At 41.4% G+C, this 18807-nt stretch overlaps 2 protein-coding genes across 3 annotated transcripts in view; one reads left to right on the forward strand and one right to left on the reverse strand.

The window, feature by feature from the left end:
* LOC128694752 (crustacean hyperglycemic hormone) overlaps positions 1 to 18807 on the reverse strand; it is a 62288-nt gene that overhangs the window by 21799 nt on the left and 21682 nt on the right. The window lies entirely within an intron of this gene.
* The window catches only part of LOC128694749 (tectonin beta-propeller repeat-containing protein 2), a 29573-nt gene continuing 26249 nt past the window's right edge, over positions 15484 to 18807 (forward strand). Inside the window, exon 1 of one of the 2 annotated variants that reach the window (XM_070095674.1) lies at positions 15484 to 15684. The gene's annotated coding sequence lies outside the window, so the exon portion shown is untranslated. The remainder of the gene's footprint in view (positions 15685 to 18807) is intronic. The other variant, XM_070095673.1, reaches the window with a different exon arrangement.

Genomic DNA, 18807 nt, shown 5'->3' on the forward strand with positions numbered 1-18807 from the left:
GTTTATTTTTAGCGTCCCGAGCAGACTGTATTGGATCAAAAGGAGCATCATATTTTTTTTTGGTAACCGCTGAAGAGTGGACGATAATGGCGCCATGCTAAGATAATCTGCTGCACGACCCTTCCACTGCAGGGGTCCCCTGGCTGTCTCTCCCGAGACTTCAAAATAGCCTTTTTTTGGGGGGGGGGGGCAGCATTATCTCCTTATGTGGAAAAAGACTCATGTATAGTTCAGGACATTTATTAAAGGAAACGTTTCGCCACGAGTGGCTTCTTCAGTCCTAATATTATCTCATTATTATTTAGCTCTGGCAGTAAATATATCACATAGTTTAATTAGGTTACATTTGTTATATTATAAATAGCCAGTTTATTGCTTATTTTAAAGCTGAAATGTGATTCGGTGGATCTCTACTCTAAATATCTTGCATGTCGTAATCGTATCTCCTCTTGTTATGTTAGGTGATTAGGTTAAAGGACACAAGTACAACTAATACGACATTTTGTTGTGACAACGTTTCGCTCTCCAGGAGCTTTGTCAAGCCGTTACAACCAGTACAGGTACACAAAGGGTATATATAGGCTTAGAGTGAGGTGTAAGACACAATATAATCGTTATAGAAGTGGTAGTAGAAGTTGTAATACTAGTGGTGAGGTAAGACACATATGCAACAGTTAGGTATCTTTATTTCGAAACGTTTCGCCTACACAGTAGGCTTCTTCAGTCGAGTACAGAAAAGTTGATAGAAGCAGAAGAGACTTGAAGACGATGTAATCAGTCCATCACCCTTAAAGTTTTGAGGTGGTCAGTCCCTCAGCATTGTTCCGTAATCTGAAACAATATTGTTTCAGACTACGGAACAATGCTCTTCTCCAGACTGAGGGACTGACCACCTCAAAACTTTAAGGGTGATGGACTGATTACATCGTCTTCAAGTCTCTTCTGCTTCTATCAACTTTTCTGTACTCGACTGAAGAAGCCTACTGTGTAGGCGAAACGTTTCGAAATAAAGATACCTAACTGTTGCATATGTGTCTTACCTAACACACCTCATACTCCTCCTCTCCTTACGCCTTCCTCTTTGTATTGGACTTTGTAGATGAATGGTTCAGAGAACCGACATGTTGATAAATTAGACACATGTGCAACTCTTGGGTATCTTTATTGAGGAAACGTTTCGCCACACAGTGGCTTCATCAGTCCAAACGTAGGAGAAACTTGAAGAACAGGAGGAGAATTAGGTAATCAGTCCCTCAACCTTGAGTCGATGTGTTCAGTATTCAAGATTGATGGACTGAACACATCGACTCAAGGTTGAGGGACTGATTACCTCATTCTCCTCCTGTTCTTCAAGTTTCTCCTACGTTTGGACTGATGAAGCCACTGTGTGGCGAAACGTTTCCTCAATAAAGATACCCAAGAGTTGCACATGTGTCTAATTTATCATTGTATTGGACTGATGAAGCCACTGTGTGGCGAAACGTTTCCTGAATAAAGATTCCCATATGCTGCATAAGTGTCTCAATCTTCAACTTGTCGGTTTTTCAAACCATTCATCACAACTGTTGCATATGTGTCTTACCTAACAACCTGTCGGTATTTTATACCATTTTAATGGAAATAAATGGTATAAAATACCGACACAATGGTAATATAAACACAAATGCAGTATAATGTGATCCTTTATTGACTACGTTTCGCCCACACAGTGGGCTTTTTCAAGTCACAAACAAGTCACAGTTCTGTTTGTGACTTGAAAAAGCCCACTGTGTGGGCGAAACGTAGTCAATAAAGGATCACATTATACTGCATTTGTGTTTATATTGCCATACCATTTTAATGTTCAATACTAGTGGTAGTAGTAGTAGTAGTTGTAATACTAGTGGTAGTAAGTGGTACATGTGGTAGTAATAGTCGAAAACTCGTGTCTAGGTTGAGGAAGAAGAGCTTAAATTGGAAGTCCTGTCAGGTAAGAGCCAGTATCATCATTATTATCGTGCTGTACAGTACTCAGAAGTGGGTGAGTAAAACACTTGTGATTCGTTTTGATATCTTTATTGTCGACACATTTCGCATACTCTGTAGGCTTCTTTAGTCGAATCTCGTGATGAAAACTATGGTATATATGAACATCAAAATGGTATACAATACCGACAGGTTGTTAGGTATGGTATATAAGAACATAAGAACATAAGCTCAGTGGTGACGTGTACTTAGCTCAGTGAAGACCTGTTTGTGTGCTCTTGAGTGGTGACCTGTACTTTGAGTGCTGACCTGTACTTAACTCTGTGAAGAAGTGTCTTGTTTGCTCCCGTGGACTGAACCAAGATGCCCTCCATCGAGCAACTTTACCAGCAACTTAAGGAAGAATTGAGGGCAGCGAAGATGGAGATACGGCGATTGACCGAGGAAAACAAGAGGATTCGTAGTAGTCCTCCTGTTTCGAGTCCTCAGGTCAAGAAGGGATCGTGGTCAGTGGTTGGACAGCAGGGGACGACGAAGTTGACGATCAAGAAGACGAATGGAAAGCCAGAAACGATGAAGAAGAAAGAGACTGCTGTGGAAACTCCCGTGGAAACCTCCAACGCATTCTCGGTGCTACCCGACGAATGTGAGTCTACTACTGGGATCGTCACGACGAACGACAACAAGGAAGGTAAGAATATTGTTGTTGTTGGGGATAGCCAGGTTAGATACATGGATAGGGCATTCTGCTTGAAGGACAGGAGTAGGAGACAAAGGGTATGCTTTCCTGGGGCTGGGATGGAGGACATTGTTAGCCGGCTTGACAACATCATGAACGGTAATGGGATCAATCCTATTATTTGCCTCAGTGCTGGAGGCAATGATGTAGGCAAGCGTAGAAGTGAGGATTTAGTTAGAAAGTTCAGGACAGCTATAGACATGATTAGGAAGAAGGGGGGGCGCCCTGTTATATGTGGCATTTTGCCAAGAAGAGGTGTTGGTAATGAATGGTTGTCCAGAGCAATTGGTATTAATTGTTGGCTGGATAAACACTGTAAGGATAATGCAGTACCATTCATTGACAACTGGGACAACTTCTATGGCCGAAATGACATGTATGCCAGGGATGGGGTTCACTTATCCAGGGCAGGTGTGGGTTTTCTTGCTAACTCAGTTGAGGGGGTTGTTAGGACTTTAAACTAGGATTAGTTAGAGGTATGGGTTTTGAAATGATTAATAATGAATATGGATATATTGACTTATGCTCTGATATTAAGAATCTTAATAGTAACTGTCATGGAGTAACTCTGGGTAATGATAATTTCAGAAATTGTGTAAAAACAAAGATGAATAGGAAAAATGTGCAGAAGAAAAAACATATGATGGTATTTTATGCTAACAGTCGAAGTGCAAGAAATAAAATTAATGAACTACGTTTGGTAGCATGTGCTGGGAACTTTGATATCATTGCATTAACTGAAACGTGGTATGATTTAAAGAGTCGGGATATGACTGCTGAGTGTAATATTCAGGGATTTAAGTTATTCAATGTGGATAGATGTAATGGGAAGGGGGGAGGAGTTGCATTGTATGTTCGAGAAAATATTAATTGTTGCATAAAAAAAGGTATAAAAATAGATGGAGCAGTAACAGAGTCTGTTTGGGTAGAGTTCGTGGAGGGTCAAGAAAAACTAATTCTAGGTGTAATATACCGACCTCCAGGCTTGGATCACGATAGAGGGAGACTTCTTTGGGACGAAATTGTTAGGGCTTCTGGACACAGTAACGTAGTCATAGTAGGGGACTTTAACTTTAGCCAAATTGACTGGAATTCTTTGACAGGTAATCTAGAGTCCAGTGACTTCATGGAAACAGTTCAGGACTGTTTTCTGAAACAGAGTGTAACTGAACCTACCAGGGGTAATAATTTGCTAGACCTAGTCTTGTCAAATAAGGAAACACTCGTGAATAATCTGGAGATCACTGAAGAGCTTGGCGCAAGTGATCACAAATCCATCACCTTTAGCATTAATTGGGAATGCAAGAATAATGATAATACAGTAAAAATCCCCGATTTTCGTTCTGCCGATTATAATGGACTTAGGGAACATCTGTCTAATCTTGATTGGGGTTATCTAGCTAATGATTTTATTGACGATAATCATACTTATGAATATGAAGGGATCTGCTTTTATGATTGTTTTCTTAATAATGTACACAGTGCCCAGAGTATATACATTCCCCAGAGAGAAATTAGGTCTAATAATAACGATCCCAAATGGGTTAACAGGAGGCTAAAGCATCTATTAGGGGAGAAAAGGGGAATTTATAGGCGCATCAGAAGAGGAGAGGTTAACCTTACTGACCAATATGTTCAGCTTAAAAGAGAAGTAAAAAAGGCGATTAGAAAGGCTAAACGTGACTATGAAATTAGAGTTGCTAATGAATCAAAGACTAATCCAAAGGGGTTCTTTCAAGTGTATAGGACGAAGGTGAAGGAAAAAGTAGGACCTCTGAAATCTGGGAATGGACAGCTGACGGATAATGAACTGGAAATGTGTTCCTTATTTAATGACTATTTTTTGTCAGTTTTTACACAGGAAGATGTAAATGAGATTCCAGTAATTAACAATTATTTAGTTCCTGATGAATTTAAGTTAACTAATATTACTGTCACGAGGGACATGGTTATTAAACAGATAGACAAACTGAAACAAAATAAGTCCCCGGGACCCGATGAGTTGTTTTCAAGGGTACTTAAGGAATGCAAGATGGAGCTTAGTCAGCCATTAACGAGTGTATTCAATGCGTCCATCCTTACCAGTGTTGTGCCAGAGATGTGGAAGATGGCTAATGTGGTTCCTATATTCAAATCAGGGGATAAGTCCACTCCTTCAAATTACCGTCCAATAAGCCTGACATCTATAGTGGGCAAGTTATTAGAATCAATTATAGCTGACATTATCAGAAGTCACCTTGAAGAGCATAACTTGATAAATGAATCTCAGCATGGATTCACGAGAGGTCGTTCCTGCCTGACAAACTTACTGACGTTCTTCAATAGAACATTTGAGGCAGTTGACAGTGATAAGGAATATGATATTGTTTATTTGGATTTTAGTAAAGCCTTCGACAGAGTACCTCACAAGAGACTCTTAAGAAAAGTGGCAGCTCATGGTATAGGAGGTAAAGTTCTAGCATGGATTGAGGCATGGCTTACCAATAGAAAGCAGAGAGTTACCATTAATGGAGTGAAATCTGAATGGGGATTAGTCACTAGTGGCGTTCCACAAGGATCAGTTTTAGGCCCTCTCTTGTTCATAATTTACATTAATGACCTTGATGAAGGGATTACTAGTGACATGAGTAAGTTTGCTGATGATACAAAGATAGGCCGTATAATTCACTCTGAGGAGGATATCAATGAACTCCAGGACGATTTGAACAAATTAATGTCTTGGTCTGAGAAATGGCAGATGAAGTTTAATGTGGATAAGTGTAAGGTACTTGCCCTTGGTAATGAAAATAACCCTCGAAGCTATAATCTAGGTGAAGTAGAGCTTGGTCATACAGAATGTGAAAAAGACTTGGGAGTCATGGTAAGCAGAAATCTAAAGCCAAGACAGCAGTGCCTCAGTGTGCGCAACAAGGCCAACAGATTACTTGGATTTATCTCAAGAAGTATAAGTAACAGAAGTCCAAAAGTTATTTTACAGCTCTATACATCACTAGTGAGGCCTCATTTAGATTATGCTGCTCAGTTTTGGTCCCCTTACTACAGGATGGACATAGACTCATTAGAGAACATACAGAGAAGAATGACTAAAATGATTTACTGTGTAAGGAACCTCCCGTATGAAGATAGACTTAAAGCCTTAAATCTCCACTCTCTGGAGAGGCGTAGAATGAGGGGAGATATCATTGAAGTGTATAAGTGGATGACGGGCATAAACAAGGGAGACATTAATAAAGTACTGAGGGTGTCGAACCAGGTAAGAACCAGGAATAATGGATTTAAGTTGGATAAATTTAGATTTAGAAAGGACATAGGTAAGTACTGGTTTTCTAACAGAGTTGTAGATGCGTGGAACAGTCTTCCCAGTGGGGTGATAGAGGCTAGGACCTTGGGTAGCTTTAAGAAGAGACTGGACAAATATATGAGTGGGAGGGGCTGGGTTTGATTGGTGTTGGGGGGTGCAGGAGTTGTTTCTTGAGTAGCTTTAGGTAGATGTCGTTTTGATAAGGACCTGCCTCGTATGGGCCAGTAGGCCTTCTGCAGTGTTCCTACATTCTTATGTTCTTATGTTCTTATAAGAACATAAGAACGAAGGAACACTGCAGAAGGCCTACTGGCCCATGCGAGGCAGGTCCAAGTCTCCTACCGGCTTAAGCCAATGCACCCAACCTAGTCAGGTCAGGTCACATTGACTTAAGGGAGGAACACGGCAACCGACCTGGTAGCACAAGCTATCACGTCTAACTCACACCCACCCACATCTACTCATGTATTTATCCAACCTATTTTTAAAGCTACACAACGTTCTAGCCTCTATAACGGTACTTGGGAGTTTGTTCCACTCATCCACAACTCTATTACCAAACCAGTACTTTCCTATATCCTTCCTGAATCTGAATTTTTCCAACTTAAAACCATTGCTGCGAGTCCTGTCTAGGCTAGATATTTTCAGCACACTATTTACATCCCCTTTATTTATTCCTGTCTTCCATTTATACACCTCAATCATATCCCCCCTAATTCTACGTCTTTCTAGAGAGTGCAGTTTCAGGGCCCTTAGTCTATCCTCATAGGGAAGGTTTCTGATACATGGGATCAACTTTGTCATCCTCCTTTGTACATTTTCCAGAGAATTTATATCCATTCTGTAATACGGTGACCAAAACTGTGCGGCATAATCTAAATGAGGCCTAACCAAGGATGTATAGAGTTGAAGAACAACCTGAGGACTCCTATTATTTATGCTTCTTGATATGAAGCCAAGGATTCTATTAGCTTTATTGCGAACACTTATGCACTGTTGTCTTGGTTTCAGATTACTGCTAACCAGAACTCCTAAATCTTTTTCGCAATCCGTAATATTAAGATCTACATTATTTAGTTTATATGTGGCATGGTTATTGTCCTGTCCAACATTTAGAACTTTGCATTTGTCTATATTAAACTGCATCTGCCACTTCTCCGACCACTGCATCAGTCTATTCAAATCTTCCTGGAGTGCTCGAATGTCCTCGTCAGAATGAATTCGACGGCCTATTTTGGTGTCATCGGCAAACTTGCCGATGTCGCTCTTTATGCCCTCATCTATGTCGTTTATGTAGATTGTGAACAGCAGGGGGCCCAACACTGACCCCTGTGGAACACCGCTCGTGACACTTCCCCACTCTGATTTCTCCCCATTTATGCAAACTCTCTGCTGTCTATTTGTCAACCATGCCTCTATCCAGGAAAAAATTTCTCCTCCTATTCCATGTGCTTTAATTTTCCTCAACAGTCTCTGATGTGGGACCCTGTCAAAAGCCTTACTGAAGTCCATATACACAATATCATATTCATTACCATGATCTACCTCCTCAAATACCTTAGTGAAAAAAGTTAATAAATTCGTAAGGCAGGAACGCCCCTTTGTAAAACCATGCTGAGATTCGTTGATTAATTTATGCTTTTCAAGGTGGCTACGAACTGCCTCGGCAATTATTAATTCCATAAATTTTCCCACTATGGAGGTCAGGCTTATTGGTCTATAGTTCGAAGCTAAGGACCTGTCACCTGTTTTGAAAATAGGTATCACATTTGCCATTTTCCACTTATCTGGCACCATGCCAGTTTGTAGTGATATGTTGAAAAGATTAGCCAAAGGTGTGCTAAGCTCCTCTTTACATTCCTTTAGAACCCTTGCATACAGTTCATCAGGGCCTGGGGATTTGTTAGGTTTTAATTTATCTATTTGCCTAAGGACCATGTCACTTGTGACCCTAATAGTGCACAGTTTATTATCGTCCTGTTCTACATAATTTATCATTACTGGAATATCGCTGGTATCCTCCTGTGTAAAAACTGAGAGGAAGTATGTGTTAAAAATTCTACACATTTCCTTATCACTGTCAGTGAGCTGACCCGAGGAACTTTTGAGTGGGCCTATCTTGTCCCTGATCTTACTTCTGTATACCTGAAAGAATCCTTTTGGGTTAGTCTTCGATTCTCTTGCAACTTTAACCTCATAATCTCTTTTTGCTTTTCTAATTCCCTTTTTTATTTCTCTCTTTAACTGAATATATCGATTTCTTAATTGCCCCTCTCCTCTTTTGATTTGCCTATATATGCCTCTCTTTTGACCAATCAGATATTTTAATCTATTGTTCATCCATTTAGGATCATTTTTGTTTGATCTGATTTCCCTATTTGGAACATAATTTGACTGAGCAGCTAGAACTATGCCCTGGAAAGCATCATATCGGCAACCGTCACCACCTACCTGACCCTTAGTCAGGTCATTCCAGTTCAGCCCACCTAAGTAATTTTTCAGTCCTATGAAATCAGCCAAGCGAAAGTCAGGGACGGAGACTTGATTGCCATTATTAGGGGAATTCCATGATATATTAAAACTGAGTGATTTGTGATCACTTTTCCCAAGCTCATCATTAACCTCAAGATTATTAATTAGTGTTTCCCTACTGGCAAGAACCAAGTCAAGGAGGTTATTTCCCCTAGTTGGCTCTGTCACAAACTGTTTTAAAAAACAATCCTGGATCGTATCAAGAAAGTCACCTGACTCTAAATTTCCTGTCAAATTGCTCCAGTCAATCTGTCTATAGTTGAAATCTCCCATTAGCACAACATTTTCGTATGTAGATGCCTTACGAATTTCGTCCCATAGAAGTTTACTGCACTCCCTATCAAGATTTGGGGCCCTGTAAATCACACCCAAAATTAGTTTTTCTCGGCCCTCGAGAAGCTGTAACCAAACAGATTCAGTGGCTGACGCTTCTAATTTAATATCTTGTCTAACACAACAATTTAAATTGTCTCTGACATACATCGCTACTCCACCACCTTTCCTGTTGACCCTGTCAGTGTGGAATAATTTATAGCCTTGTATGTGACATTCAGAGGGCATCTCTCTATCTTTCAGATTGAGCCAGGTCTCTGTTATAGCAATAATATCTATGTTTCCTGCACTTGCAATTAATCTTAGCTCATCTATCTTATTTCTTACACTCCTGCTATTAGTATAGTAAACCTTAAGGGAGCTAGTCCCTTGCTGCCCTCTGCTGCCCCCCTTTGTTTGCTGACCTGATCTATTGTCTTTATTTATAACTTCATGCTGAATGCCTTTTATACATTTACTGTTTCCAACCCAAGTGTCGCAACCTGCTTGTTTCCCACACACACCCATACCTCTATCTTCCATCAGTTTAAAATCATAGGCATTTCACCAATGGCCTTCTCAATCGAGTCTGCAAGTGCTACCACCCCAGCCCCAGAGAGATGTACCCCATCCCTTGCATACATATCATGTTTGCCATAAAAGTTGTTCCAGTTGTCAATGAATGGGATTGCAAGTTCCTTGCAGTATCTGTCTAGCCAGCAATTTACACCAATTGCCCTAGACAACCATTCATTTCCTACTCCCCTTCTAGGCAAGATGCTACATATGATTGGGATCCCTCCCTTAGACTTAATGAAATCTATAGCTGACCTGTACTTATCTAGCAGCTCTTCTCTCCTACCCTTCCCAATATCATTTCCACCAGCACTGAGACAGATAATGGGCTTGTTCCCATTACCTGACATGATATTATCCAGCCTGTTGACAATGTCCCCAACACCAGCTCCAGGGAAGCACACTCTATCTCTCATCTTCTTATTCCTATTACAAAAAGCACGGTCAATATATCTTACCTGAGAGTCACCAACCACAAGAATGCGCTTACCTCCATTAGCAGGGGCAGTAGTACCCTTACCTTCACTGGCCACTGAAGTACATTCATCCTGAAGAACAGAGAAGCGATTTCCTACCTTCAGATCTTCACTCTTAACTTTCCTTACTCTGATGCGCCTTCCATTACTGTGAACCACTCGCCACTTGTAGCAGGTGCTGGACTGCACCTCACTGCTGGTAGCCGTTGCTACCTCCCCAACTACAGCCTCCTCACAGCGAGAGACAGATTGCACCTCACTTGAAGCCTCATTCCCCACAACTCCAGCCACCTCACACTCTTTCCCAGACCCATTGAAGTGGTCCTTCAGCCTCCTAATCTCCTCCTGGAGAAGCAAGACCTCCTCCTTCAACTCTCCAACCTCAATTTTTAAAACACTGCAGAAGCAAGCCATGCTTTGTAACCGTCCACACTAATCCCCAAAGCAGCTCAGGGTCTGTGACCTCACGTGACGACTGACCACTGACCATTTTGATATTCACATTGTAGACGGTAGAAAGAGTGGAACGGCGAAGATGATGTGAGTAGTCTGTCAGTCTTGAAGTAGTGTACAGGGGGGATCAGTCTTGAGAAATGTTAGATAAATGGACACAGATGTAACTAATGTGACATTTTATTGTTGCAACGTTTCGCTCTCTAGAAGCTTTGACGAGCCGTAACGGTTTGGTAAAGCTCCTGGAGAGCGAAACGTTGCCACAACAAAATGTCACATTAGTTGCACTTGTGGAAAAGGACACATGTACAGCTCAGGACATTTATTTAAGGAAACGTACTGCTACAAATGGCTTCTTCAGTCCTAATACAGAGATATGATAAATGGTTTGAAAACCGACAAGTTGAAGATTGTTAGGTAAGACACATATGCAACAGTTAGGTATGTTAGGTAATGAACATTAAAATGGTATAAAATACCGGTATTTTATACCATTTTAATGTTCAACAGTTAGGTATCTTTATTTCGAAACGTTTCGCCTACACAGTAGGCTTCTTCAGTCGAGTACAGAAAAGTTGATAGAAGCAGAAGAGACTTGAAGACGATGTAATCAGTCCATCACCCTTAAAGTTTTGAGGTGGTCAGTCCCTCAGTCTAGAGAAGAGCACTGTTTCATAGTGCTTCTATCAACTTTTCTGTACTCGACTGAAGAAGCCTACTGTGTAGGCGAAACGTTTCGAAATAAAGATACCTAACTGTTGCATATGTGTCTTACCTAACAACCTGTCGGTATTTTATACCATTTTAATGCTCAAGTTGAAGATTGAGACACTTATTCAACATATCCCATATGTTGCATAAGTGTCTCAATCTTCAATACAGAGATAACTGAAGAAGCTACTCGTAGTGAAACGTTTCCTTTAATAAATGTCCTGAATTGTACATGTGTCCTTTTCCACATCTTGTCGGTATCACCATACCATTTCTTTCATGATAACTGTACTTATGTGTACCTGTACCTAAATGACCTTATTAATAATCTCCGTATTGAGGGGTTACCGGGAGTAGAAAAAGGAAGAAGTGGTCGTTGGCGGAAATGGTCGGTGATAAGAATAGTCGGTAATAGGAATGCTTGGTAAATAAGACATGTGCAACAGTTAGGTATCTCTGCTCCGAAACGTTTCCCCTACACAGTAGGTTTCTTCAGACGAGTACAGATAAATTGGCAGCAGTAGAAATGTGAAGTTGTGCAAGAAAGGTATAAAATACCGACACTATGAAAGTGGCTTTATCAATGGCTTTATCAGTGGCTTTATCAATGCAGATTCTAGGACATAATTAGAAGACATTAGAACTATATACAAAAGATATGGTAATCAGTCCCTTAGTCTTGGAGTTAGTGTTCACAGTATCGTGGAGGAGAATCTGGAGCAAAGGCAAGTAGACTGGCGGTTATACAGGCGTCAGTGGATAAGGACGTGTAGCAGACGAGGACATGGTCACTGGTAGGCGGGATTCCCCAGTGGAAGTAGGTCCTACCCAAAGGGATGGGTTAGTTGCAGCAGCCGTGAAGAAGGTCTTGTAGATGTCCTCTGAACCAAGATTCCATGATGTTGCAGTGTCTGGCAAGTTGTGCAAGAAAGGTATAAAATACCGACAATATGAAAGTTAAGACACATGTGCAACATCTGGATATCTTTATTGTAGACGTTTCGCCATCCAGTGGCTTTATCAATACCCGCCAGTCTTCTTGTCTTTGCTCCAGATTCTCCTTCACCACGATGCTGTGAACACTAACTCCAAGACCGAGGGACTGATTACCTCATCTTTTGTATATAGTTCTTCTGTCTTCCAATTATGTCATAGAATCTGTATTGATAAAGCCACTGGATGGCGAAACGTCTACAATAAAGATATCCAGATGTTGCACATGTGTCTTAACTTTCCAACACCTGATGAAAGTTAAGACACTTGTATATATCTTGTATATCTGGAGAGTGTTCCGGGGGTCAACGCCCCCGAGGCCCGGTCTGTGACCAGGCCTCCTGGTAGATCAGAGCCTGATCAACCAGTCTGTTACTGCTGGCTGCACGCAAACCAACGTACGAGCCACAGCCCGGCTGGTCAGGAACCTACTTTAGGTGCTTGTCCAGTGCCAGCTTGAAGACTGCCAGGGGTCTATTGGTAATCCCCCTTATGTATGCTGGGAGGCAGTTGAACAATCTCGGGCCCCTGACACTTATTGTATGGTCTCTTAACGTGCTAGTGACACCCCTGCTTTTCATTGGGGGGATGTTGCATCGTCTGCCAAGTCTTTTGCTTTCGTAGTGAGTGATTTTCGTGTATAAGTCGGTACTAGTCCCTCTAGGATTTTCCAGGTGTATATAATCATGTATCTCTCCCGCCTGCATTCCAGGGAATACAGGTTTAGGAACCTCAAGCGCTCCCAGTAATTGAGGTGTTTTATCTCCGTTATGCGCGCCGTGAAGGTTCTCTGTACATTTTCTAGGTCAGCAATTTCACCTGCCTTGAAAGGTGCTGTTAGTGTGCAGCAATATTCCAACCTAGATAGAACAAGTGACCTGAAGAGTGTCATCATGGGCTTGGCATCCCTGTATACCACAACTCCATCACACTAGCCTATGCAGACGACATTACACAACTCATCACTCACGCCAATATAAATACACTCACACACAAAACACAAAATGAGGTCGACATGATAGCCATCTGGGAACAAAAATGGAGGATCAAAACCAATGCAGCTAAATCCAGCATTACATATTTTAACTACAGGAAACGTGATCCTCCAGTACCTGTCGAGCTCAAAGCAGCTGACACCCGCACTTACATCCCCATCACACAATCTGTCACTGTCCTTGGCGTTAATCTTAACTTCGCTTACACGGTCATATTCACTCGAGGCATGCAACAGCTAGTAAGGCTCTTGTGGACCTCTACAAGCTGAAACATGCCTCCCAACGCACCAAACTACACCTCTACAAATCCCTATTACGTCCTCTGATAACTTACTCTCCTCTAGCCCTCTCTCTTGCAGCTAAAACAAACTTACTTAAACTGCAGAGTGTCCAGAACAAGGCGCTGCGCTGGGTGCTTGATGTCAGATGGGGGGACTTCCCCACAAGCGAGTCTCTCCATGCCCAATTAGACATCCCTGCGCTGAAGCTGTACTGGAAGACGCTCAGTGACAGACAGACAGACAGACAAACTTGAGACACGACATGACTACTGGACCTCTCTCCTTGACCAAGACATTCGCAGACCCACAAACCAACAGATAAGATTTCGTTCGGATTTTTAACCCCGGAGGATTAGCCACCCAGGATAACCCAAGAAAGTCAGTGCGTCATCGAGGACTGTCTAACTTATTTCCATTGGGGTCCTTAATCTTGTCCCCCAGGATGCGACCCACACCAGTCGACTAACACCCAGGTACCTATTTGCTGCTAGGTGAACAGGACAACAGGTGTAAGGAAACGTGTCGAAATGTTTCCACCCGCCGGGAATCGAACCCGGGCCCTCCGTGTGTGAAGCGGGAGCTTTAGCCACCAGGCCACCGGGCCACAACCTTTTCTACTTCTTGCATGATCCTGCTCCTAACCCTATTTACAGATAACCTTGGATTCTCTGACAGGTACCTTGAGCTGTTCATTCTCTGACCTACGTTCGCCTTAGCTTTTGATTTAAGACATGGCTCAGTTCTACACTCCTCTCTAGCGCTAATCATCGCCTCTCCCGTCCTCCCCGCTCAACCCACCGGAGTCCCAACAGAAGAGCCTGAATTTCTCTTCTCAATATCCGTCCCACGATCGCCTTCGCTGCTGGGCTAAGCCCTGGCTCTATTTCTACGACTAAGAACACTCCTCTCCAGTGCTATTCTTCGTCTGTCCCGTCTTCCCCGCTCATCCCATTTGGGATCTTACCTGAACTTTTTCGTTCGCCTTTGCTCCAGATTCTCCTCCACCACGATGCTGTGAACACTAACTCTAAGACTGAGGGACTGATTACCTCATCTTTTGTATATAGTTCTACTGTCTTCTAATTATGTCCTAGAATCTATATTGATAAAGCCACTGGATGGCGAAACGTCTACAATAAAGATATCCAGATGTTGCACATGTGTGATCAAGGTCCCAAGACCGAAACGTTTTCTAATAAATATGTCATAGTGTTTGCTTACGTGTCTTTCTAAACCAACTTGTCGGTATTTATTACCAAGGTTTATACCAACAAGTGGCGTACTACAGGAATCAGTCTTGGGCCCGTTGTTGTTTATAATATATATCAATGATCTTGGTGAGGGAATTACTAGTGATATGAGCAAATTCGCCGATGACACAAAGATAGGTAGGATAATTGATTCAAACTTAGATGTCACGGAACTTCAGGAGGATTTAGACAAACTCAGTTCGTGGTCAGAAAAATGACAGATGCAGTTCAGTGTAGATAAGTGCAAGGTTCTGAAGTTCGGGAGTGTCCATAACCCTAGCACTTATAAGTTAAATAACGTAAAACTTAGCCATACAAATTGCGAAAAGGATTTGGGGGTTATGGTGAGCAGCAACCTTAAAGACAGCAGTGTCTAAGTGTACGTAACAAAGCAAACAGATTTATATCAAGAAGTGTAAGCAACAGAAGTCCAGCAGTTATATTACAGCTTTATACATCATTAGTAAGGCCTCACCTAGATTACGCAGCTCAGTTCTGGTCTCCGTATTACAGAATGGATATAAATTCGCTAGAAAACATCCAGCGTAGAATGACTAAATTAATACATAGCATTAGAAATCTTCCGTACGAAGAACGATTGAAGACTCTTAAACTACATTCACTTGTAAGACGAAGAATGAGGGGGGGGGACATGATCGAGGTGTATAAGTGGAAGATGGGTATTAACAAAGGGGATATAAAAAAGGTTTTGAGGATATCACTTCAAGAAAGAACGGGAACGATCACTGGCGGGAATGATCACTGACGGGAACGATCGCTGGCGGGAACGATCACTGACGGGAATGATCGTTGGCGGGAATGATCACTGACGGGAACGATCGCTGGCGGGAACGATCACTGGCGGGAATGGTTTCTGGCGGGAATGATTGCTAGCTGGAATGATCACTGAAGAAAATGTTAACCAACAGTGTTCGCTGACACAACATATCATCAGCTGGTTCATCAAAACAATTGCAGATGTTATCGCTGTGCAAGGCAATTTAGCTTTTTTAAATGCTGGCCGCGGCTTGCAGTGTTGCAACAGTCACGTTCATAAGTGGCGTCGATGCTCCAGTCTGAGACACTCTAAACTTCTGCAGGTACTGCAATCTTTTTCCTTCATGCAGTTGCAACATGGTGAAATATCTTACGTAGTATCACTGCATCGGAAAGAACAATATTAAGAAAATATTTTTTTGTGTAGATAAGTCACTGACTTTTTTTTTTTTTGGGGGGGGGGGGGAGAGGTTTATCCCAGGTAATTTACACATGTTACTATGTATGATAATTTGTGTAATTGTATTTGTGTACCTGTACCTAAATGAACTTAATTATTTGGGTGTAAATTTTGTTGTAACTCGTTCGGTTCACAACTGAATGGACCAAAGTTCGATTCCCGGGTTCCTAGGTAATTTACACAATATATGATAATTATACTTACGTGTACTTATATCTAAATTACCATACTAAAGTAAAGTCATTTAGGTACAGGTACACATAAGTACAATTATCATACGTAGTAACATGTGCTCCAGCTCCCTGAATTAACATAAGAACATAAAAAAGGGACACTGCAGCAGGCCTACTGGCCCATGCGAGGCAGGTCCAAGTCTCCTACCGGCTTAAGCCAATACCCTAACCTAGTTAGGTCAGGTCACATTCACTTAAGGAAGGAGCACGGCATCTGACCTAGTAACACAAGCTAGTCAGGTCCAACTCACACCCACCCACACCCACTCATGTATTTATCTAACCTATTATTTAAAACTATACAACGTTTTAGCCTCTATAACTACTGGGGAGTTTGTTCCACTCATCCACAACTCTATTACCAAACCTGAATATCTTCCACATCCCCCCACAGGCACTGTATAATCCTACAGGTTTAGCGCTTCCCCAATAATAATAATAATAATAATAATAATAATAATAATAATAAACAATAATAATAATAATAATAATATAGACCTTAAAAGTTTAGACAGCTAAGTAACTCGACTGTGTGGGTGTGCAATAGGCCTATTAGACAAAGTTACGTATAGAAAGGATATATCAAAGCACTGGTGTCCCTTTAGAGTTGTGGATCAGAAGAACAAATTACCAGTTAGTATCATTGAGGCAAGAACTCTGGGTAGCTTTAATAATTAAGTTGGACACGTGTAAGAGTGGGCGAGTTTGACCTGCCTAGCAAGGGCCATTAGGCCTACAGCAGTGCTGCACTGCTGATCAGTCCATCAGTCTTTTCAAGATTGATGGACTGATCACATCGACTCAAGGCTGAGGGACTGATTACCTCAAACTCCTGTTCTTCACCATTCTTTGTATGGACTGATGAAGCCACTGTGTGGCAAAACATTTCCTCATTAAAGATACCCAAGTGTTGCATATGTGTAATTTATCAACTTGTCAGTTCTCTGAACCATTCATCTACACTTTTTTTTTTGTTTGTATCAGAGAATTTCCTTTAAGAAGTGCTAACTTGTAGGAGTCATATAGCACCAGTGGAATGGCAGGCAATTATACATAAAATACTGTTAGACAAAAGAATGCCATTAGCATGCAGTGCATGTATGTGCCTTTCACCAGGATCAAGGCATATTATCATTAATATTATTATAAGAACATAAGAACGAAGGAACACTGCAGAAGGCCTACTGGCCCATGCGAGGCAGGTCCAAGTCTCCTACCGGCTTAAGCCAATGCACCCAACCTAGTCAGGTCAGGTCACATTGACTTAAGGGAGGAACACGGCAACCGACCTGTTAGCACAAGCTATCAGGTCTAACTCACACCCACCCACATCTACTCATGTATTTATCCAACCTATTTTTAAAGCTACACAACGTTCTGGCCTCTATAACGGTACTTGGGAGTTTGTTCCACTCATCCACAACTCTATTACCAAACCAGTACCTTCCTATATCCTTCCTGAATCTGAATTTTTCCAACTTAAAACCATTGCTGCGAGTCCTGTCTAGGCTAGATATTTTCAGCACACTATTTACATCCCCTTTATTTATTCCTGTCTTCCATTTATACACCTCAATCATAGATTTAGATTTTGCCACCGAAGTGGCTAGTTTATTGTGCACCCCATATCCATCCTGTGGACGGTAGCGCGAGAGCATATGGATACACAAAAGGCCTAGGAACTAGGCCCCAAAGGGTTAACAGGAATACATATGGATTTATATCTACATATCTATAGTTCACTTATCTGTTACAAGCAAATTTAGGAAATTTGCTTAGTATATCTGGTATCTTATTTTCATTAATAAGATATCTTGACATGTCACATAGGTTATTATACTGTCTGTCTCTGTATTCCTCAATAAGTGGACAATTAAGCACATAGTGTTCAAGAGAGTGACCATATGCCTGATCACATAATTTACATTTAGTTTGATCATCATCTGTGTGTCTCCCAAACTGCCAGAAGTACTTGTAACCAAGCCTAAGCCTGGCCACTACAACATCAGTCAGTCTGTTCACATTACAAGTTGCTCCATAAACATACTTATCTACGTTCATGTTATCATAGTGGGTTATAGATCTACTCAGGCTTCTAACTGCATTCCTATAACAATCATTTTCATTATTTACTTCTCTCCTAATATTATTCCTAATGCTAGACACAGTTATACCAAAGTTATATTCTACATTCTCCTTCTCGATACTCTTCTTGGCTAACATATCAACTTTATCATGAAGGAGTAATCCAATGTGTGATGGGATCCATTGCAATTGTACATTAATTCCTTTGTCCCTAATTTTTGAGTATCTATACCTGGCTTCCCCAATGAGCATGTTGTTGGAGTCATTATATGAGTCAAGAGCCTTCAGTGATGACATAGAATCAGTAATGATGATAGAGTCAAGCTCAGTGTCATAGGTTAGCTTTAGCGCCATTAGGATTGCAAACAATTCAGTTTGCAGTGTAGACGCCCAGTTGTTAATTCTTATGCCTAACTCAACAAATTTATTATCGTTCTTAACTAGGGAGGTGGCAACAAGAGCAGATGCAGCCCTAATTCTACGTCTTTCTAGAGAGTGCAGTTTCAGGGCCCTTAGTCTATCCTCATAGGGAAGGTTTCTGATACATGGGATCATCTTTGTCATCCTCCTTTGTACATTTTCCAGAGAATTTATATCCATTCTGTAATACGGTGACCAAAACTGTGCAGCATAATCTAAATGAGGCCTAACCAAGGATGTATAGAGTT

The sequence above is a fragment of the Cherax quadricarinatus genome, chromosome 51 (genome assembly GCF_038502225.1).
Source record: "Cherax quadricarinatus isolate ZL_2023a chromosome 51, ASM3850222v1, whole genome shotgun sequence".
NCBI lineage: Eukaryota > Metazoa > Arthropoda > Malacostraca > Decapoda > Parastacidae > Cherax > Cherax quadricarinatus.